We start from the raw sequence: 23,835 nt of genomic DNA, 5'->3' as shown, positions 1-23,835 counted from the left end.
AGTAGACTATCACAAAGGCTTCAAGAAAAAGTCTGAGGACATAATTCATAACTCCCATGAATGTTGCAGGAGAGTTACAAAGCCCAAATGGCATAACCAACCATTCAAACAAACCTTACTTTGTTTTGAAATTTGTGTTCCATATGTCTCCTTCAAAAATCCTAATATGATGATAGCCATTTCTCAAGTCCAACTTAGTGAAATAAACACTATCTTTCAACTGATCAAGTAAATCATTAATTTGAGGAAGAGGGTAACGATTCTTTATTGTGATCTTGTTCAAGGATTTGAATACCACAGACATACACCATGTACGATATTTATTTGGTACTAAAACAATTGGTGACCCACATGGCTATGTGCTTGGTCTGATGACCCCTTCATCAACTAACTCTTGGATTTTTTTCTTAATTTCTGCATTCTCCATAACTGTATCCTGTACATGCCAATGTTTGGAAGAGGACAATCTTGCTACAATTGGATCTCATCTTGGATTCCTCTTTTAGGAGGAAATCCTTCAGGTTCCTGAAACATCTTATCATAGGTGTTAACAACCAAATCAAATCAGATTTTAATCTTGCATCATATCCTTGGAAGGCTTCATTTTCAAAATTCTCTTTGGGTTTGATCATCAAGACTACGAAATTCTTACTAACATTAAAAATCCTCTGCATTTGTCCAACATTCACAAGTGATAAATTCAACTTCTTTCTATGTGCTCTAACAAAGTACTCAATCAAATTTGTAAAAAGGTGATATTTTTTCTCATGGCGATGAAATATGGTTCTCCTGTCATATAGATATGGGCTTCCCAAAACAATGCCAAAAATGTCAAGTGGAATTATATCAAGCTCTACCTCATCTATAAGTTTGCAATGATGGAAAATTCTAGTTCACATCTTTTTGTCACATGCAATTTTGCATTGTCACATATCCAACCTAAAGGATAAGGTTTTGGATGAGGAATGGTTTCCAAGTTTAATTTCTTAATAATGTCTTATGAAATAAGATTTGCTTGTGATCCACAATCAAACAACATATCTATCTTGGTATGTTTTCAAATGAATCTAATGTGGACAAACTCTATTCTTTCGTTTTCGTGTTGAGTTTCATTGAGGTTACTGGAAAAACTAGTACTTGCAATAAATTCCTTACCTTTAAATCCCATGGTTGTGACCTTTGTTTCATCCCTGGAATTGGATCCTAAATCATGTTGTGTAGTTGTAGAAGTCTTTTGTTTCCCTTTGTTGTTAAACTTTCAAGGTCTCATTTCAGGATGAAGTTTCCAACGATGATCTTCATCATGACCTTCTTTTGAACAAATGTTTACATGTGAGTTTTTTCTCCCTCGTTCTTGACTGAAGCATTCTTCTCCCCTTTTTCTTTGGCTTTCCCCTTTCCTTTGTCTCCACTCTTGAACGGATTTTTGCTTCCATATTGGGGACCATTCTTTCCCCTTGCTTCTAAATGAGTTTCCTGTACACAAACTTCATCTAGTTTTGTAGGGTTAAACATGAGAATTATGTTTCTCAAATAACTATGTAAACCTCGAATCTATTTGAGTAGAGTGTCTCGAGAGGATAAATCTATACCCAAAATCAAAGATCTTTTCCTAAATTCTTGAGTATAGCTTTGCACATTTTTACCCTTAGCTTTCCTAATGTTTTTCCAATCCATTATAGCTTTTTGCATGTATGCTAATAGATAAAATTCTCATCTTATTGCAACAAAAAAATAATTCCAAGAGGATAAAACCTTACCACTTTTATTCATGTCCTCTTGAGTTTTCACCTACCACCAAATCGGTGTTGCACTTTCCAACCTGTTAGCGCTCGAATCTGCCTCAGGCTGAGGAAGGCAAAACTCGAGGCAACATCAAACCAAGCTCAGCCTCGTAGCTAGCCCTACGAGGAAAGGAGAGGGCTCTCTTCGGGTTTATCTCGGCAAAATATAATCAAAGGGGCTGAGATGACCGATAAGGAATACTGATTTTAGGCTAGTAAAGAGATATGAAATGAGGTTTTAATGAATAATTGGGTTTTCTGGGCTGCATGGGGCAAAGAACAGCTTGAACAGGGAAATGTAATAAAAAACACAGATTATCTCCTGAGGCAAGATAGGAAAGAAATTTAACATTTAAATTGAGATAAACGGAATGGCAAGACTGCTGAGAAGTCGACAAGGGCATAGAAGATGGATCCTTGTCAAACAGAAGAAAACATTAAATATGAACACTTCCTCAAGACAGAGCAAATAATTTGAATTCTGCCTTTATCACTTAAAAGTATTCAACAGAAATGATTATGAAATGAAACAGTAAACATAACAAGGAACGTATGAGACAGAGAAGCAACATATGTCAAATGTCATACCACAAGAATCTCAGGAGTCAGAGCTATATTTTTTTTTTATTGAATCCCTGTCAAAACTATACAATGAAACTCTGTTTTTCTCCACGCACCGCTCTCAGAACTCTCTCCAACCTCTACAAATGGTTTTTTCAATACATTAAATAAACTCTGCTAGGGGAAAACAAATCGACCCCAAGACAAGGAATTTGTTTTATCATTAGTAAACAAACAAAACTAAGAGCCAATCAGCGTTTCTGAAGATAGAAAAGCGCTCCATTTTCTGCTCGAATCTATTGATAACTGATGAAGAGGTGGCATTTACAGGTGTCAATCCCATTACTGAAGACAAACATAGGCAATCAGATCTTGTTCTCTGCCACTTTGCACATTCTGGAAATTACAACTGCCCCCAAATTTCTGGAAATGCGTTGGCCATTTTACCAAAATTAGGAAAAGATCTTGATAATATGGATTAAATCCACCGCATGGATCGAATGCCGGAGTATTTGCAATTGACTGCCACATCACAGAATACAGACCCGCCACGATCAAAACCGATCCCACCACACTTCCAACGTGAAGATTTGCATGAAGAATGAAGCATTCCAAAATTGCCACTACTATGGTATTCAATGGATTGAAAACTGCTGCAAATACTAGTCCTTTTAAGTGTACACACTACGTTTGCACAAACAAATCAACCCCGTATAAACGTAGCTGAGAAGCTCAAGATTCCAGCCAATGGTCCAGACACTTGATGTGTGATGCTCAAAAATCAAAGCAATTACACCAGGCTGCAATGCTCCGAACATACACATCAGTGCAGTCAATGACAATTGAGTTGGATACTTCTTCAAAACTGGAGCCTGAAATATAATCCAGGACGAGCAAGCAAAAACGCTGGCAAAAAGCAGAATGGAAACCAATATGCTATTGCTAGCTGTGGAATTGTATGCATTTAGCATTTTAATTACAGAACCCTTGTATAAGGTCATCACCATTGCACCACCTACACAAACAATAGTGTCCACAACCTTTGCTAGCCCTCTCAGGCTCCTAATGTCGATGTTTTTATATCTCAGAATAGTGGCCATCACAAACGTGACTACTGGGATTAAATTTGTTGTTGCAGCAGCAAAAGCGGAATTGGTATAGTTCAATCTCGCGAAGTAAAAGTACTGAGTTATTGCAATTCCGTCGAATGCGAGCAAGAAGATTTGCAGACTTGGAGGTGATTAGACATGATCTGGGTGCATAAATATAAACAAATTTTGTGCTGGACTGAGTGCGTAGCGCGCTATCCCAGTGCATAGCGCATAGCCTGATGCATAGCGCCTGTGTATTTTTACACTGGCTGCTGATGCCCAATGCGTAGCGCTCAGCTTGGTGCATAGCGCACACCTCCAATGCGTAGCGCACACTTTAAATGCTATCCACGGGTATGTAATGCAGCTTCGGCCTTCCAAATTGCTCAAACACGATTTTGCCTCCACAACCATGGCAACTGAGAGCAAGCTGCCATCATTGTCATCACTCAAGCCGATTGCTAATCCTTACTGACTGTGTTGTAAAGAAAATAGGCCGCATGCACATGCTGTTCTTTAGTTGCATCACTGCCACCGCTTGCATTTCCGCCTATAATAGAAAGAGACAAATAGTATATGCAACATAATATTACAATGAACACTGCTAGAGATACATTGTGCACTCAACCCAGACAGTAAGCAATACATTCAGAAAGTTCTGTGCCAACTACTTTAATATACTTCTGCAAGTGTCCGGTTAACAAATCAAACCTCCGTCGACCCATAATACCAGAAGCCTTCAAGTCCTTAAATTGAAACCGCAGACCATTCCATTGAATTAAAACCCCACCAATATCTTCAGTATCAAAATCCACAGCGGGTGCTTCAACGCCATTCTCAACACCCATGGAATGGTCACTGCTACCTGAGCTTTGAAATTCATGTAACTCTCCATCATGGAATTCCAGATTATCCTCCATTTCATGATCATCTTGCCCATAGGAATCATGCATTTCATCAGTGGCAGGGCTTTAAAATTGGTTCTGCATGGTAACAAACATCACAGAAACAAAGGTATGCTGCTTTATCAAGCACCAGCTTTGCAAGCTGGAAAGGAGTCCACTGGTAATGCACAACACATAGAAGTTCCGAAGGATTATATGCTGCCTTGTATCTCATTTTCGGACAAGAGTGAATGTAGTAACCAAGATAGTAGTACTGAAGAGTAGGGCAGTGCTTTTGTGCTGCTTGCACCCATTTTATTTCCTCTAGAGCTGAATACTTCCCAAGTGATAAGAACGCCAAATCAGGATCCCAAAACATGTACTTACTTGAAAGACATTTAGGTAATATATCAACCACACCGACAGCAACCAATCTACCATCAATCAAGTACTGCTGGTGAAATGAGCCAAAGCCACAAGGAGGAGTAGAGTTGTCATTCCCTGGTGGAACAAAAATAAGTGAAGTTTCCACAAGAAATCTTTTGTAAGAACTCTCCCGCACTTCCTTCGGTCTATCGTTATGCACCCTTATTTGATACTTCTTGTACAAGGCAAACTCTTCAGGATCAAATGTTGATCTTTTCATACGAATCTCCAGCTTGTGTTTTTCATGATGCTGAAAACTTTTATTATCATCAAAATCCTTGTCTCTTTTACAATTACCTCCAGTTTTCGTTGGAGATGGTAGATCACATTCCATAACAGGAAAATTTTCACAATGAAAACTCTGCATCGAATCCTTTGATACACTGACAGACATGAAATTAAGATGGCCATTGCACGCTTGTACAAGGAAACCAGAAAGTCCAGATGCTTCTAATTTGGAAGCCAATTTCTCTGCTATTACCATGGGAGAAAGTTGTTCTGACATTTCTTTGTGACCTTTGACATCCAATGAAACATCAAATGCACTCTTTATGTTTTCTGGCACCAGCTTACGCCTCAGGCTGGCTGCAATTTGAAATGAGATACTGCTGGTATATTCTACGTCTCTAGAAACTCCCTTCAATTTTTTCTTCATACCAGCTGTCAATCTTTTCACAGTTGTGAGGGGAAATTTAGTGTCAGCAGGTAATTACCCAATTTCAACACAAGCCTTCAATGCAACAAGTCTTTAACTTTGGAATCTCAATCACGATACATGGTAAACCTTTCGATCTCTGAGAAGTACACTGGTAGCATGGCAGCGTATTTACAGAAAACAAACTTGAAAATTTCTTCTTCAAAACCGAGTTTTGAAGAAGAAATACCTTTGAGGACTTTGACGATGATAATCCTGATATGAAAACTTATCGAAGCTCCCTTCTGGCCTGCAAGTGTTATTGAAACATTCTGAGAACAAGCTATGCAAACATCTAAGCTGTGGTTGGTGAAGGCTGGTTGACATTAGCCTGCATATTTGAAAAGAGACTTTGACAGCCACTTGTCTGAATTGGACTCTAACAGAGGATTTGAGAAGACGGAGTCTAACACAACCTAAGAGAAGCAAGCTGGATTTTGGTTTCATCATCCTTGATTCTTTGTATCCTGCAATACGCTTCAATCTAATGAACCCAATTATCTAATTTGTCAGTATTTGCCTCTGCATTGTACATAAGAAATTCAAACTTTATGTCAAGCTTTAAGAAAGGAGTTTTTCCATGTCCCTTTGGAGAATTTTGAGGTGTTTGTGAAGGGTTAGAAGTAGTAGAATATGAGGATGAGCATGAGGATGGAGGTTAAGGTAGTGGCTTGTCACCATTCACCCCATTCCCTTTTGGAGGTTTGTATCATTTTCCTCCATCTCCTTTTGGAGGTTTTGAGCTCTCTCTTTGCAACCTTAAGTTCCTCTCCTCATAAACAACTTTCACCATTTCAGACATTTCAAAGAAATATTTTTTAAAAGTTATCTCATCTTCAGACATCCCTTCATGACCTTCATGTGCCATGATTAGTGAATCTTGAGATATGCGTGTTCTCCTTGAAACAATTTGAGACCTTGACTCCACAAGCTGTCCTTCTCCTATTTTGAGCTTCAACCTTGCAAGCATCATAAAAAACATGCAAACAAAATCAAACCTTCAAAATAACCTTAAGCACTGATACCAAACTACTCTGTTATACAAAATTGACGGTGATACGAAAATTTGCAAAGTAAAATTTTATATCTTTTAGGCAATGGATCACTTTGCAAAAGCACATAAAATAATAGTTTTAAAACTCATTTAACAACATAAAAACATAGACAAATATACCATATGAGAAATACAAAAAATTAAAATGATAAAGGAGTTCACCCCTCTCCTCGTCCAGCTTCCAATGTTGAGCCTCTTTCATTAAGTGCTCAACATTGACTAAATAAGAGGGTAAAACAAGTATATAGGTTAATGGTGTAGTTGAGTAAATAAACTAATAGATCTTGTAGACTAGAGCAATACATATGCCAACCCATGGGTGTAGACTCTTGGCAATTCATGCTTTTATCAGTGTAATTTTGTATTTTCTATAGATTCATTTTTTCTTGTTTAACATGGGTCACAAAACTTTGGATTCCAATACAAATCATGCCAATAGGCTTTAATTCTTATTAGCATCATTTTAAATACATAGCAACTTACTCAGGGTGCATTACTAAACTAAATTATGTTATGCAAGTTCCACTATATCATGATTTTAATCTATTATGAGGGTGCTTCGAAGATAATGATGGCGTAAGAAGTCATAATGGGGCCATAATGAAATCACTAATGTAAGAAAAAGTGAGAAATATTTAAAATATGTGTACATGTTCGTAATACTATAGACTTTGTGCTCCCCATGTTGCCTCACATACATATTAGTTTGGATTTTCAAGAACATGTGCACATTTTCAAATTATTGTGCATGTTTTCAAGAACATGTGCACATTCTCAAAAGCATGAGTAAGATTTCAACAGTGTGGGGGAGATTTCAAAAAAACACATGCTTTCAAGAATGTGTCTATTTTTGAGAACATGGATGTTATTTCATGTCTAGAATCTTTAAGATGTAGGGAGCAAGGGAGGGAGGGAGAGATATAGCTGGAAGTTTGCTTCAAATGATGGAATAAGTAAGCGAGGGAGGGAAGGAGGGACATATATGGAAATCAAGGAAGTGGAGTAAGTGTGGAGAGACAAAGGAGGATAAAGAGAGGGAATGAAGGAGAGAGGTGTAAATGGATAAGGAGAGAGTTAATGAGTGAGAGTCAGAAATTAAGAGGGAGATAGAGTCACAGGGTAGATAAAGAGAGGTAGGAAGAGGGAAATGTAGAGAGGGAAAGGTTGGTGATAGTGGCCAATGGGTAAGGGAGATAAAGGGAGAGTAGAGAAGAGAGAAGAACAAGGAAGGGAGAGAGTGAGCATGTGTGTGTGTGAGAGAGAGAGAGAGAGAGGAGAGAGATGGAGGAAGGTACACAATGAATAATATATATGTTTAAATAATGTCATGTTCTTTTTGATAAAATGATCATATTATGAGAGTATCAATATTTTATGTTAATAAAGTTAATATCTGTTTTTAGTGTTGTAATGTCTCTCTTTTCGCTCTAATTTACAATAATAATTGAGTGCATTTTAGATTTGTTAATTACATGAATTTCTTGATTGATGTCCTTCAACTAGAATTATGTTTGGTACTATTTGGGATTATACAGTCATCTAATAATTCATCATGGCATGAATATATAAGAATCACAAACATAACAATAGTTATATAATGTTGTTGGATACTTTGATTGGGCGTATGAATAAGTGACTTGATTTTATGGTGTATATATATGATTTGTACTATTAATCTAAACTTCTTGTATAAATCTACTAATGACCTCTAAAGTGTATATGAAGAACCACATGGATATTTAATGTAACTTGAAGTTGCACACATAAGTTGTGGATAAGACATTATCCATCAATTTGAATATGATGTTGTGAAGATGTTAATATGATTTAAAACTTGTTAGAAAATGAGCTATTTGATGTGTATATGTAAATGTGTGTGTGTTTATATATATATATATATATATATATATATATATATATATATATATATATATATATATCTATATATGTTATTTCTAATTAAACTTAGATATGTGTAAGTGTTGTAAGGAGAGGTTGATACATGATCGAGAAATTACACATTTCCATGATGTGGGCCATATGAAGTAACTCGAAAGGTATAACTAAGGGGCATGTTATCACCTTGAATAAACTAAGGGGCATATTATCACCTTGGATAAACTAAGGGGCATGTTATAGATACATGCAATCCTCAGACCTCAAAGACCATGAGCATCTCACCTTGAGTAAATGGAATGTAGATAACATAGAATTTTTCCTTGTTATATTGGTTTTCTTCCTACAATGAAAATTCCTAATTCGATGGATGACCATAACCTCACCATTAGTACTAATTATATTGGTATCAGTAGTAATATTGATACATATTCAGTATTTCAAGAAATATATGCTTTATGTGCATCCCATTCAAAATAACATTATGAAAAAGAAAATTTATGAAAGTAATATTCCTACAAGGATAATTACATGCATTCAATAAGGGTGAGCATCTAAGGTAAAAATATATTCCATTTCTTTGTGGAATTTGAAATGGAAGTTAGACATTAAGAATATGCATTGGTATAAATTTAATATAGTATCTTACATTTTTTTTAATTAAAAAATAAATGTTACTTGAAATAACCAAGAAAGCTAGAAATGATAATAGAAAATTTGTTGATAGCAGGAATAATAATGTACACCTTTAGAAATTAGAATTATTTATGGAAGGGACATGTGAATGGATGAATAATAATGATATTAGTGAATTAATAATTAGAAATTTTACATAAGTGGACATGTTTTGTTTTCTACAAATAATGTAAGCCCACTAAGAGAGTGAGTGGCCATATAAAAAATCTAGATGACTATTTTACTACTAAAAAATTGCAAATTAAAATGGCAAAGAATTTTCTCCTAATTTTATTAAATATTTATTAAGTTTTATTTGGAAATAGATATTGATATCTCTTTAATTGCTACATAATTTCTTAATAAAATTTTTAGATCATCTGATTATTGTTAATTTGTAAACATTCATATAATCTTTGTAACTTCAAATCAAAATCCCCACTTCCTTTTCCATTTACTAAGGTGGAGAATGATAGAACCCTAAACCACTAGCATAAGAAACAAAAAAATAAAATTCTTATGGTTAAATTAAAAACAACACATATACAACTAATATTCATAAAATCTATATATAAACTTATTTTATTTCAATATCTTTTAAAGCTAACTTGTACAAATTTATATAATCTTAAAATGTATATATAAACTTATTTCAAATATCTTTTAAAGCTAACTTATACAAATTCATATAATCTTCGTAACTTGAAGGAGGAACCCTCACTCCCCCTTCCCCTAACTATCACATGAGAAAAGCGTGAAAAGCGAACGATACCTAAAAGTTTGCAAGAACAATACCTACAAGTTTGCAAAATTCAATAATCTTTTGAGAAAGTTGAGAAATGTTCAGATCGACGCTTTCGTGTTCAGACGAAAATTTAACTGACATGCTAGCGAACAGTTAGTGAGATTAGGGATGCTTTAATCTACGAAATATTTCAACTTAAATTTTTGTTTTTATCATTCATATTTTAATGTATGAATGATCGTTATTTAAACGTATCTATTTGAAAGCAATAGAAGACCATTTTTATTCGGAGTTGAAAAAAAAATTAAAGTTATTTATTTTATTATCTCAAGTATATCAGTTCCATTGAAATATATAATATATTTGTTCGAGGGTAGATCAATTTTTGAGATTCCAGGTTCAAGCCTCCTGGTTGGTGAGCGAAAAAAAAATAAAAATATAAAAGTTGATGTTGTGGGTCCACATTGAAAACCAAAAAAACAAAAAGAGGGGTGGGAAGTTTAATTAGTGACGGTATTTGTTGTGAAATATTATATAAATTAAGGTAACTAAATTCAAATTCATTTAAAAAAAAAAAAATCAACAATGTAAAATTCAATATAGAATTCAGTAATACATATTTTACAAATACTTAACATTTTCTTTAACTTTATTTTAAAATTTGAATGAACAATCAGTATATTAAATTTTTTAATGAAAATTTATTAAATTATTTTTTAATAGAGATATTTATCTTTACCTGTCTCTAATATTAATTTCCCCTATCTAAGATGTTATAGAACCTTTCTCTCTAAAATAGTTCAGAAATAATAAGGAGCAAAATGCATCAAATTTATAAATATCTTTCACTAGAAAACATGTAAAAGTAAAATCTAATAATAAGAAACAAAATTCAAAACTAAAATTCAATGTAAAAATTGAAATACTAGATATTAAAAAATGATTCAAAATTTGGAAAATATAAATGCGATTTACAAACATTCAGGCCACTTAATATTTTTCTATTATTTTAGATTTGAGAGTTACTGTCTATTTTATTTTATATATAGGAACTACTGGTTTACAATTACAATATGCCATTTTATAATCTTTACAATATAGGAATTAATTTTTTATATAAACATAATTTATAGAATATACTAAGAGAACCAGAACTTAACTGTGACCCTCTTATACAACCTGGGTGAGAAACTAAGGAGACCTTCACAGTGGCCATCTTATACAACCTGGGTTTTCCTCGGTATCTTTCCCTCCATTATTTCCACCATGGTTCGGCAGGTCAAAACATGAAACTTACAACTTGTTGATTAATTGTATTAAGTACTTATTGACTGGATTTATTACCTATTGAAGTAATTTAGAGAGGGCAGTCTGCTTTAGACATTTATGGATTGAGATTCTTCCTTCCCTTGATCCACCGATGCTCATGATGGGCATAACAGGCTGGGTGATAAGAAGAGAGTAGGTAGAATGGAGGTTTCCCTTGATCCACCGATGCTCATGTTGGGCATAACGGGCTGGGTGATAAGGAGGGAGTAGGTACAATGGAGGTTCCGAGCTTGCACTTGCTTAGTAACGCTTATTGGGTAAGCACTATTTCTCTTGTTCAAGTCAGTTACCAGTTGCGAGATACTTATCAAGTTACGTTTGTACATTGCTCTATTTGATCTGGGTGGGATATGAGTGACATTATTCTAGTTGATTTGGGTCGGATATGAATGACTGAATGATCTAGGTCAAATATGAGTGACTGAATGATTGTCCCAAAGATTCACTAACTCTATGGAAAGGAAGATCATGTGTTGGGGGCACGAATCACATTGGACAGTGAAGGTTGGAGGCGACAATTCAGGCGAGGTACCAGAAAGTTTTGACTACGCCATAATGCATCATACAAAAGTTGTACTTTATTGAAGTGGCAAATTTGGTACTTAACAGAATTGGCAAATTTAGGTAATTTTTGGGAAATAGGACCCAATTTGGTAACTATGCTATAAATCATGAAATTCAAAGTTTAAATCCCTATGGATTAAACCAACCAAAATAAAAAATAAATAAATAAATAAAACAAAAACATAAATAGTGAAAAAAATTAGAAATGTCAAAATTAAGAAACAATAATTGAAATAGAAAAAAATAATAAAAAAAACCTATCATTAATAGAAAAAGTTAAAAACTATTTCAAATGTTTTCTCACTTGAAACTCCTAATCCTATAAATATTTTTGACAACATTAATGTAAGTATATTGAAAGAATCTTAACTAGAGTGCTTTGGTAAACACTTAGTTTCCCTAATTGTGTTCCAATCAAATATATGCTTTAACCGACCTATTTGTGACTTTTAAGAAATTGTTATATTTTCAATTGCACAATATTGATAAATAATATATAAGAAATAGTATAAATAAATTTTAGTATAACACTATCAATTTATTAATATACAATTGATAACTACTCATGTGAATTTACCTTTTGGAATATCTAAATCAATTTTTCCTTTTAGTAAAAATGATTCAATTCTCTTTCATACATCTTATAAATAAATAATGTTTTTTTATTTAAATTATCTTTAAAAAAATGTTTTTAAATTTAGCTATTCATTTTAGATCTCATTTGTGGGGAACTAAGTTTCCCTAAAACAATTGCTTAAATATAATTGCATATTTTATATACTCTTTTATTTTATATAGAGTATTGTAATACAATATTTTTTTTCCCTTTTAATTCTTGGAATTTTAATTATGTTTATATTTAATTATTATATATTTTATTTATGTTAGATTTTTGTGCTTACTTTTCTTCTTCATCATAAAAATGATGTGTAATTTCTTAAATTTTAAATAAATAAATTTGTGTCAACTTTATATATAGAGATAAGAAAATGTGTGCAATTTTTTGTGAAGTTGAAATGTGGTATTTAAAAATATATTAATATGAAAAAAAAAATTAGACATAAATAAATTAGATATTTCAATTTGTTCGTATTATATAAATATTTCAATATCCATTTTATATATGAAAGATCAAAATTGAGAAACTTAATAGGAGTAAAAAAAAACACCCTCTATAACCCAATATGAAAGAGATATCTAATTTCTTATATTCTTAAGATAGAGTTCACACAAAACATTTTAAAAAATTATTAATAAAAGAAAATTCAATGTAATTCATAAATAAATATTAAATGCCCCTTAATTAATGTAAAGTAATCCAAAGTAAGAGATTTCTTATTGAACGAATAAGTGATTTTGGAGATGTTTATATCCTTCAATATTTTCTATGGAGTTCATATATGTCATTTGAAAATATATTAATAAAAAAAACATGTCACTTAATATCAATATCTTCTCATCTCTCGCTTGGAAATACATGGAAATTAAATTCTTATATGAGGAAGATATGTGATTCCTTCAATAAAAATCATGTAAACTATAAATAAAATATTTCAATGCCCAACTTCAGTGAAATAATTTTGTACCCAATTTACATGTATATAAAATGAAAGAGTAAGTGAAGAACAATAAGGTATTATTATGTTCATACATTATTTGTAATTATCTTTGAGGGAGTTGTGTAATTCATGCAACTCTTAATAGGGAGATGATACATGGCATTTGAAAAACTATTAAAATAAGAACGTTATTTCAATGTTAAGTGAAGTAGAAAGTAAAAAAGTATTATGGTTAAAACATTTGAATGTTGTTTTGTTTACTATAAGGGAGATGTATAATTCCTTTCATGATCAACATGGTATTGACACACGAAAAATAAAGTATATCCATTTTAACTATAAATCTATCACGAGTTGAAAAAGATCAAAATTTGAGGAAACATTCTCTCCTCATGACATTTGAGTGGCATGTTACTTAATATGTGATTAAGATGGATTTTTAAATGTCTTTTATATAAGTATTCAACATTAAAACATTTTACTTAACATGTGCATTGAAATATTTTACTTATGAATCACAATGTTCATATTAAAATATTGTTTTGGTTAAATATATATATATAGCTGAATCTACAACGGTGGTAGTATTGTAATAGTGTTACACGGGGTCGAATCCCACCGGATACCACTATAACAGCTAGGAGGAACCACCCAGCCCCAAGGAACAGTCCCTCAGGGTAAGACGAGACTTGAACCCGTGACTTTCACAGTAGCACCAACGACTTAGCAGACCGTTCGCTGACCACAAGACCAAACCCCTGTGGGCTAGAAAAATAGTAGGGCGTAACCCTAAGGGCGTTCAGGAGATTTGACCTTGTGACCTCGGGATAGACGAGATACTTAGCAACAAGAACTTGATCAACTGAAGTATCCCTTAGGGCTTTATTACTAATATATTTTTAACTACACATAAATATTTTAATACTTTATCTATACTTTATATTAAATTATTCATTATCATTAGTATCTTTTAAATATCATATATTAATTTTATATGAATAATGAAATGAATTTTACATTTCCTTCTTATTACCCATATTAGAAAGTAATTGAATTTTTTTTTCTTAATCATTTCTTATTTTTGGGCATTGGAACATTTTATTATAAACAACACTAAAATGATTTATTTCTTTGTATATATAAAGAAAGTTGATATTAAAATAAATTAATTTACATGATATTCAAGTAATTTATTGAAGACCTAAAATTAAAAATTATACATCTTTCTCACACTTAAAATTGAAAATATAATATTCTTTGAGATAAAATTATTTTACTTCACATGAACAATTAACTATTTTATTTATAATTAAGTGTGAGAGTTAAATATGTTTAAGACATATTTCTAAGACTCAGTTGTAATATCAATAATGGAGAAAGAATGTGAGATTATGATTATTGATGTTTTAGAATGCTTTTAATTAAAAGTAACCAAATATGAATATTGATTTTTGTTTCTTATTGGTTGACATTGGTTTTTTATGTAGAAAATATTTTATTTTTATTTCAAAAGGGACAAATGTAAACTCAATATTAAGCAAGGAGGGAATTACACATCTCCCCCATACTAAGTTGTAGAATTTGCTTCCTCCCAATACCATGAAATATTTAAATATCTTAAAAAAATATATATATATAGTTACTGGTGTCTATGAGTTTTCTTCTCAAAATTAATCCTTATCTCTAAAATACATAACTTTGTGTATTCTTGCACTATTTTCTCAACTAGGGGATCGAACCCAACCTAGGCCACAAAACCCCTTACCATGAATAGATTTATGCCCACAAAGTAATGAACTGGTGATACCCTGTGTGCTTGCATGAACTTTGTTGACACTCTGTTATAATTTTTTAAAGTATCAAATTCATGCATGTGCTCCTCGCGAATTAAATGATAGGTTTAATAAAATGTTTTTAAATCCTATGAAGTGACTTGGCTTTATTATTTTTTCAAAATATGGAGAGCACTCTATCCCATAAAACAATGTTACATGTTAATTGAATAGGAAAAATAAGTTAGTTGAGAATAGATTTATTTGTTACTATAAAAGCCAGTTTGTATTTGTGTTCCCTCTTCTATTCCCTACACATGTGACTCTCCATAAGACAAAAAATCTACCATATTTTTACTATTCAATCCAAAACTCTGAGAAAATATTCTCGATGTAGATGAGTTCCAATAAAAAAATACACCTCCAGAATAGGAAATTCTAGGGTTACCCTGAGAAGGTCCATCAAAAGTCAATTTGATAATAGCACAATGAAGGGGAAAATAAGTATTTTATGAAGAAGTCAGGTCCTGAAGAGGCTTATCTATGAGAATGCTCATGTTTTAAGTCAAATTTAGTCTCTTCAAGGTTGCTACCTCTAAAATGTCTACCTTTCAATCATCGATCAACCAAGAGACAACAAGAAGGGTTTCTCTAATTTTTTGTATAATCGCGTCATTTAACATAGTAACCAAACTCTTCTTATCCCTAAAAATTCTTGCATTCCTTTCCTTCCACAAATTCCAGAGAATAAAACATGTAACTAGGATCCAATCACTATTAACTATAGGGTCTTTTAACATAGAACAATTCCATAAAACTAATGATTCTACTATATTGACTTGGTTTTCATTATTATTACCGAAAACGAAGGGAAGAATGGACCACACTCCCTTTGAAAATGTACATGAGTTAAGCATATGCTCTATATTTTCTTTAGCATGTGAACAAAGTGTACAAAAGGATGGTCCTTCAACACCATTTTTTCTAATCCACTCCCAAGTAAGTAGTTTGCACCTTACAATCAACAATAGCTAAGTCAAAATTTTGGGATAGTGAATGTCTGACGAGATGTTGCTCCAAATATTGTTTTTCTCTTGATCTTCATGGCCTATAAGAAATGAGTGAGCTTCATTTAAATTTAACATTCTTGTAGGACTATTACCGAGACACCAAAAATCTTTCTCTCGTGATAATTGTATTTTTCTTTCCAATAATTCTTGTTGAAATAATTCCCATGGAAATACCTGAGATGAGAAGAGCTAGAGTTGCTTAACGTTCCACCTCTTCCAAATTTCATCATCTATCTCCACTTGCCATTAGTGCCTAACCCGCACTGCTCCTAAGTTCATTGTAAAAAGTTTCAAAATTCTAATGTCTTCTCTCTTAGTAATTCGTGGTAACTATTTCCATGCTTCTTCCCAAAACATGGTTTAACCCCCCTTATGTATCTCCCAAAAAGAAAGACTCATCACCACCTTTTTATTTTCCTGAGCCCATCTCCATATACTTGATCCATCAACAATCAAATTATATCTCAATCTTCCTCTTGCTACAAGAGGGGAATGTTATTTTGCAACCAGATCTTATTCCATAAATCTATCCCACCTACCAACCACCATCACCATAAGTTTACCCCTAATTCCACACTTAATGTTTCTGAGTCACGCAAACCTAACACGTCAACAAACCTTGGTAGAATTAGAGTTTCCCATGCCACCAAGGATCATTTTCTTTCCTTATTTGCACCCCTTCATAGGAAATATCTCCATTTATAAATAAAAGTCTTCCAAATAAACTTAGGTGTAGACATAAACAACATTTGATAAATGGGAATGACTTGAAACATTGGTTTCATGAGGTCCAATATTGTTGTAAAATTCGAAGGTCAAAACGTCTAATTTTCAATCTTGTTGGTGAGACTTAAAAGGAAACGTTTCCCATACGAAGTGTGCTTTGAATTTAAATCTAACGACACACTGAGATAATTGACAAGGATACCTTAGGATTTCATAAAAATTTAGAGAAGGGAACTAAACTCTTTCACCTCTATAAGGATTGGTTTACCAAATAGACATATATCATCAACAAATTATTGTTATTTCATAGGGAGGCCTTCACCAAATAAATGGAACCCTCAAACAATCCCTGTAGATTTTTTAAAATAATCTCCCTAGTCCTCCCATTGCCAAGATGAATAAAAAGGGGGATAAGGGATCTCCTTTCCTAAGCCCACGTGACAGGTTAAAAGTACCCGAAGGGGAACCATTAATAAATATAGATAAAAAGGGTTTTGATATAAGATATCTCACCCACGAGATCCATTTCCAAGAGAAACTATAAGCATCTAGGTCTTGCAGTAAATAAGCTTAGCTAATCCTATTAGAAGCCTTTGACAAATGTAGCTTCATGATCATTATTGATTTATTCATAATTTTCAAAGATTGAATAATATCTTGCACTATTATAATTCCACTAGAAATGTTTCTTCCCTCTACAAAGCTAGTTTGTTCCGAACAAATATGTATTGTCAACGATGGCTTCAAATGATTAAAAATAACAATGGAAATCACCTTGTAAATGAGATTGCACAATGGAATGGTTCTAAAACCAATAGGATCTTATTATTTTCCAACCTTATGAATTAGGGTAAAAAAGTTAGCATTCAAACCTCCCCACATAAACTAAAACTTCCTAGATTCCTCCACCACCTCATGAATCTCTTTGTCCAAAAAAATCCAACCAACTTTGAAAAACATTGAAGTATAGCCATCTAGATCATGCGATATGTTTTGAGGCATAGACATGATTACTTACAACACTTCTTGGAAACCAATTGGTCACATTAAAGCTAATTTCTGCTCCTTACTGATATTTTTGGAGTACATGTTCTAATATTATTGATAGCAAATTTTATATTGTGTGAAGGATTTGTTAGTACATCCCTATGATAAGCTATCGATTCCTCCTCAATTTACTAATGTTGTAGACTTCTCTATCTATCATTTCTAGTCAATGAGAAAACATAGCTCACATGCCTGTGTTGAATCATAGATTTGTAAAAAAAGTTAGAGTTATTTCCCCCCCTCTTTCAACCATTGAACTCTAGATTTTGTCGCCATAATGTTTCTTCCTGTTGCATTCTCATTTGTAGCTTATTTAGTGTGATCGCCTCCTTCATCAATAAATCAAAAGAGCGCCCTTCTATAATCATATGCTACTGAATATCCTTTATCTAATATTCCAACCTTTGTTTTTCCTTAATGTATTACCAAATTTTGCCTTTATCCATGACAGAATATTTTCTTTCAATTCGTCAAGTTTCAACTACAAGGTATGCATCTTATTATTTCCTTGTATTGTAATTGTCTCCCACCATACTCTAGCTTTCTCTAAGAACTCAAGTGGCTTAAGCCAAAATCTCTCAAAACAAAAAGGTTTTTTACATGGGGCTTCCTTAAAATAAATCTCAGAATGAATTAGCCAATGATCTAATCCAAGATAGGGGATAATAGTTTCTTTGGTAAAGAATTCCTTATCGAACATTGATTCAGACACCAAAAGTCAGTCAAAGTGATTGGATACCTAACGTCTACCCCATCTTCAATTATTCATATTCATATTTTTATCCCATAGATATGATTTTTAATTAAATTTGGAATAATTCAAGTTTAAACTTCCTTAAAAAGGGTTAATATATATCTTTTAATAATGTCACGTTATTTTTGTGAAAATAATGAGATTATGATATTATCAATATTGTATGTTGATAAAGTTAATATCATTTTGTAGCAATGTATGCCTCTTTTTTCACTATAATTTAGAATAATCATTGAGTGCATTCTAGATTGGATGAACATCTAACTTTCTTGATTGATGTGCTTTGACTAGACTGATGTTTGGTACTCTTTTGGATTATACACTCTAATAATTTTTCATGTCATGGATATATGTGAATCATGAAAATAACAAGGGTTACTTATTTTTGTGAAATAGTTTGATTGGATGTATGAACAAGTAACTTGTTTGATGGTGGATATATATGGTTTGTAAAATTCCAGTGATATACTTATTCAAATCTATTAATGACCTCTCAAGTGGATATGAAGAACTCCATGGATATGTAATGCAAAGTGAGTTAAGTTACATGCCTAAGTTGTGGATAGGACATTATCTATCAACTTGAATATGAAGTTATGAACATGCTAATATGAGTAAGAACTTGTTGGAAGAATGATATATATATATATATATATATATATATATATATATATATATATATATATATATATATATATATATATATATATATTATTGCTAATTAATCTTATACATGTGTAACTGTTGTAAGAAGAGGTTGATACATGATAAATAGATTTCACATTTCCATGAGGGAAGATCATATGAAGCAACTCACAAAGTATAACTAATATAAGGACCATGTTATAGCTAATTGCAATCCTTAAAATCTCAATAACCACTAGCCTCTTATGTGAGTAAATGGAATATAAATAACATAGAAATTTTCCATGTTATATTGGTTTTCTTCCTACCATGAAAATGTCTACTTGAAAAGATGACCATAACCTCACCATTGATACTGATAATATTGGTATCAATAGTAATGTTGATACATATTCAATAATTTAAGAAATATATCCATTATTTGGATCCCATTCAAATTTACATTATGAATAAATAAATTCATGAAAGTAATCTTCCTACAAGGATAATTACATGGATTTCATGAGTGTGAACATTGAAGTAAAAATGCATTTTATTTCTTTATGTAATTTGAAATGGAAGCTAGATATTAACAATACATATTAGTATAAATTTAATATATTATCTTACATTTTTTAATTTAAAAATAAAACGTTTTTTGAAATAATCAAGAAAAATGATAATAGGAAACTTTAAAAATTTGAAAAATTACAGAGCCAGGAAATAATGATATACATTTTTAGAAATTAGAATTATTTATGAAAGGGACAAGTGGATGAATGAATAATAAAGATATTAGTTAGTTAATGATTAGAAATTTTTTAGACACATTGAATTTTGTACAAACAATATAGATAGGGAGTGGCTATATAAGATATCTAAATAGTTATTTTAGTATTGAAAATTTTTATTTAAAAATAAATATTCCATATCTCTTCAATAACTACATAATTTATTAGTAAAATGCTCTAGCCATTTGCTTATTGTTAATTTGTACACATTTATATAAATTTTATAACTTCAAATAGAAAATTCTAAAGCACTAGCATCATGAAACCTATCTTCACTTTACATAATAAAAAAATTAATCTCAACAACAAATTACAACTAATATTCATAAGACCATTAAGTTAAAAAAAATACATACATTTAATATGGATAGGCCTATTTCAGTATCTTTTAAAGATTTATGTTAACCTTTTGCTAACTTGTAAAAATTCATATAACCTTTATAACTTGAAATCTAACCTTTGTAACTTGGAGGTGGATCCTATCTTTAACTATCACACGAGGAAAGCGAACGATACCTAAACTTTGCGATATTCAATAATATTTTGATAAATTTGAGGCGTAAAAGTCAATAGATCGACGCTTCTTGTATTCAGATGCATGCAAAGACACGTGGAAAGCCTGGCGAGCGAACTGCAAGTCATCAAACGGTCATCTGTGATGATGTAATGCTGTGAGATTTCTAAACCCCTCATATCACTGTGACAACGTGCTCCTACGTCCAATAGTTTCAATTTGAAATTGTCGTTTTCAAATGCGTTCTCCAGCAAATGAAAATGATGTGTTCCATGTTTGGTTTTTCTTATTTATATTTTAATGCAGGAGTGATCGATATTCAAACGTATTTCTAAAGAACAGAAAACCCTGAAGCGTAAATAAAAAATTATAAAAAATTAAGTTATTTATTTTATTATTTTGTTTTATTATCTTCAATATATATATTTTATTGAAAATATATAAAATATTTCCTCACGAGGGTAGTTTTAGTAGTTTTAATTATAAATATTTATTTCGGGTTAAGGTAAAATATTAGAAACATATAAAAAAATTTGATGTTGTAAATTTAAATTGAAAATAGAAAAAAGGATCATTATGGGAATCTTAATTAGGGATTCTTTTGTTGTAAAGTATTGTGTAAACCATGAGATTTGAAGTTCAAATCCCAGTGGAATACACATGTTGTAAGTGATTTATTTGTGACTTTTATGAAATAGTTGTATCTTCTGTTGCACAACATTAATAACTAACATATATGAGATAGTATGACATTTTAATGTATTCCCATTAAATAAATATTTGAAAATCTAATTGATATATAAGTGATTAAATGTGAGAAACTTATTAGGTGTAAAACAAAACCTTTTGCAACCCAATATGAGAGAAATGTAGAGCTTCTTAAGTATTTAGCATAGAGTTCACACTACATTTTAAAAAGTTATTAATAAAAAATAATTCAATGTCACTCAGAAATATTAAAATGGGACCTTAAATAATGTAACGTAAGATAAGGTGATTGAAAGTGAGATATTTCTTATTTGGCCTATAGGTGATTTTGGAGATCTGTATGCCCTTCAATTTTTTATATGGAGTTCACATATATCATTTGAAATGATATTAATAACCAAAAAATATGTCAATTAATCATGTACCAAATTTACAAGGATATTAAAAAAAACCTCATCGTAGAGTTGACTAAAAAATGTCAACTATAAATAAAATATTTAGATGCCCAACTTAAATGAAATAATGGTGTACCAAATTTACAAGTATATAAAAAGAAAAGGTAACTCAAAATTAAAAAAATGTGATTATGTCTTTATACTTATGTTTGAGAGACCCTGTAATTCATGCAAAATTGTATACTTATGTTTGAGAGATTGTTGTAATTCATGCAAATCTTAATATATAGTATATATATGGCATTTGAAAAACTATTAATAACAAAAAATCATTTCAATGTTAGTGAAGTAGAAAGTAAAATGATATCATTGTTAAAACCTTTGAATGTAGTATTATTTACTATAAGGGAGATGTATGATTCCTTTCATGCTTAACATGAGATTGACATGTGAGAATTAAAGTATATCTATTTTAACTATAAATATATTGTGAGTTGAAAATATTAAAATTTGAGGAAATTCTTTCTCCTCTAAGGGTGAGAATTCAGTGATGTTTTACTCAACATATTGTTAAGATAGATCTATACTCATTATACATATTTATGCATTCACATATACAATTATAAAATGAAAAAATGCACATGCTACACACACCATGTGTATTTTTGAATACAGAAATGGATTAAACCCTTCCAAATATCTCTTGGACACTTGGATCGTGTACACAACACAATCCAAACCTAGAATTCCAACCATTCTTTGTTGGATTTTAAATCAAATTTATTGAACAAAATACCTAAAAATGGTGAGAATTATAGATAATTAAAATATTAAAATGTTTTAATATATATATATATATATATATATATATATATATATATATATATATATATATATATATAAGACACGAATGAGAAGTGATTTTATTAAATTTGTGCCTAGTCACAACAAATACCAGGGGAATTCAATGCATTGCCATTTCTTTATGGGATCTTTTATTGAGACAATAACTAAACTCATGGGATACATATTCCAATAATTTCCATAGGTATTACAAATGAGACCTTATTCATGCTTACAACAATATATTCTTATGTATTCTGAGCATAAGAGAATGAAAAAATAGTACATTGAGTTATTTTTGGGGTTTTTGGAGCAGATAATTTGCACAAAGTTGGGAACCTGAAGCCAAGTTAGAATCTATTTCACGTTCTCGGTTTCCTTTATTGGATTTCCTACCTGAGAGGGGCTTACATTGCGCTTGATGAGAAGGTTTTTCCAGTGTTTTCTCCCATGCATGATTTTGCATGAACTACTCTAATTGTCATACATAAAAATAACGTAATACTAAAAAATTATCTACATAGCATTTTTTTATTAATTTCTTGATGTTGCTTTTAGGCTAAAATTTCCTCTAATGTTTTCTCAAAATATGGCTTGGACCAAGAGGGATGACTAATGAACAGGCTTGTTATTCTTTTTCCACTGACACTTTTGAATTTCCCTAATCCTCATTAGGGGATTCCTTCATAGGGGTATCTTCTTCTTGTTTAGGATCTTGAAGGGCCCTAAAAGAGTTTTTGTTGAAGGAAGGTTTCAGGATCGAATATGATGCAATATATTTTTTTGGGTCTGTAAGCTTGTTATGTCATTTTCGTATTTTCTTTTATGTTGGTTGGAAACTCATATCTTTAGAAAAAAGGGTTAGGGCTTGTTCATATCTTTTCCTAGGGAATTTTTTGGCGAAGTTCCTCTGACAATGACAAATGATGTATTTAAACTAAATATGCTCTAGTCCAATTCGAAGATATGGATCCATTCTCCAAGATTTGTCTTTAGGGTCAACATAGATGCAAGCACAAGAAAATTGTCCTCCTTTTGGTTATTATTTATTTAGATAGTGGCCCATATTGTTTCCATTGTGTTCAGTGCATCAGGCCCTAGAGATGAACAAGGAGGTGCAAAAAATGAACCCACACTAGGAATCTAGTGATGTCATAATATAAATTGAAATCAAGAGTCCATGAAGTGATAAAGAGGCCTATGGAGCCCATGAAATACAAACCTGATATGAAAATAAAATCTCTTTCCTTTTTGTGTAGAAACAAAAGGACATGGAATCCCCTTCTAACCGCAAAGAAAGTTACTAGTCCTTGAATCTTCAGGGACCAT

At 31.7% G+C, this 23,835-nt stretch overlaps 1 pseudogene; it reads right to left on the bottom strand.

Moving 5' to 3' along the window:
* Positions 1-4,059: 4,059 nt before the first annotated feature.
* The window catches only part of LOC149159467 (arginyl-tRNA--protein transferase 2-like), a 33,846-nt pseudogene continuing 14,070 nt past the window's right edge, over positions 4,060-23,835 (bottom strand).

This window comes from Pinus tabuliformis, chromosome 5_2, assembly GCF_031772625.1.
Source record: "Pinus tabuliformis cultivar Carrire ecotype Pingquan chromosome 5_2, CPIR1, whole genome shotgun sequence".
NCBI classification, from domain to species: domain Eukaryota; kingdom Viridiplantae; phylum Streptophyta; class Pinopsida; order Pinales; family Pinaceae; genus Pinus; species Pinus tabuliformis.
Note: the sequence above shows the minus strand (reverse complement) of the source record. Positions and strands in the feature narration are given on the sequence as shown.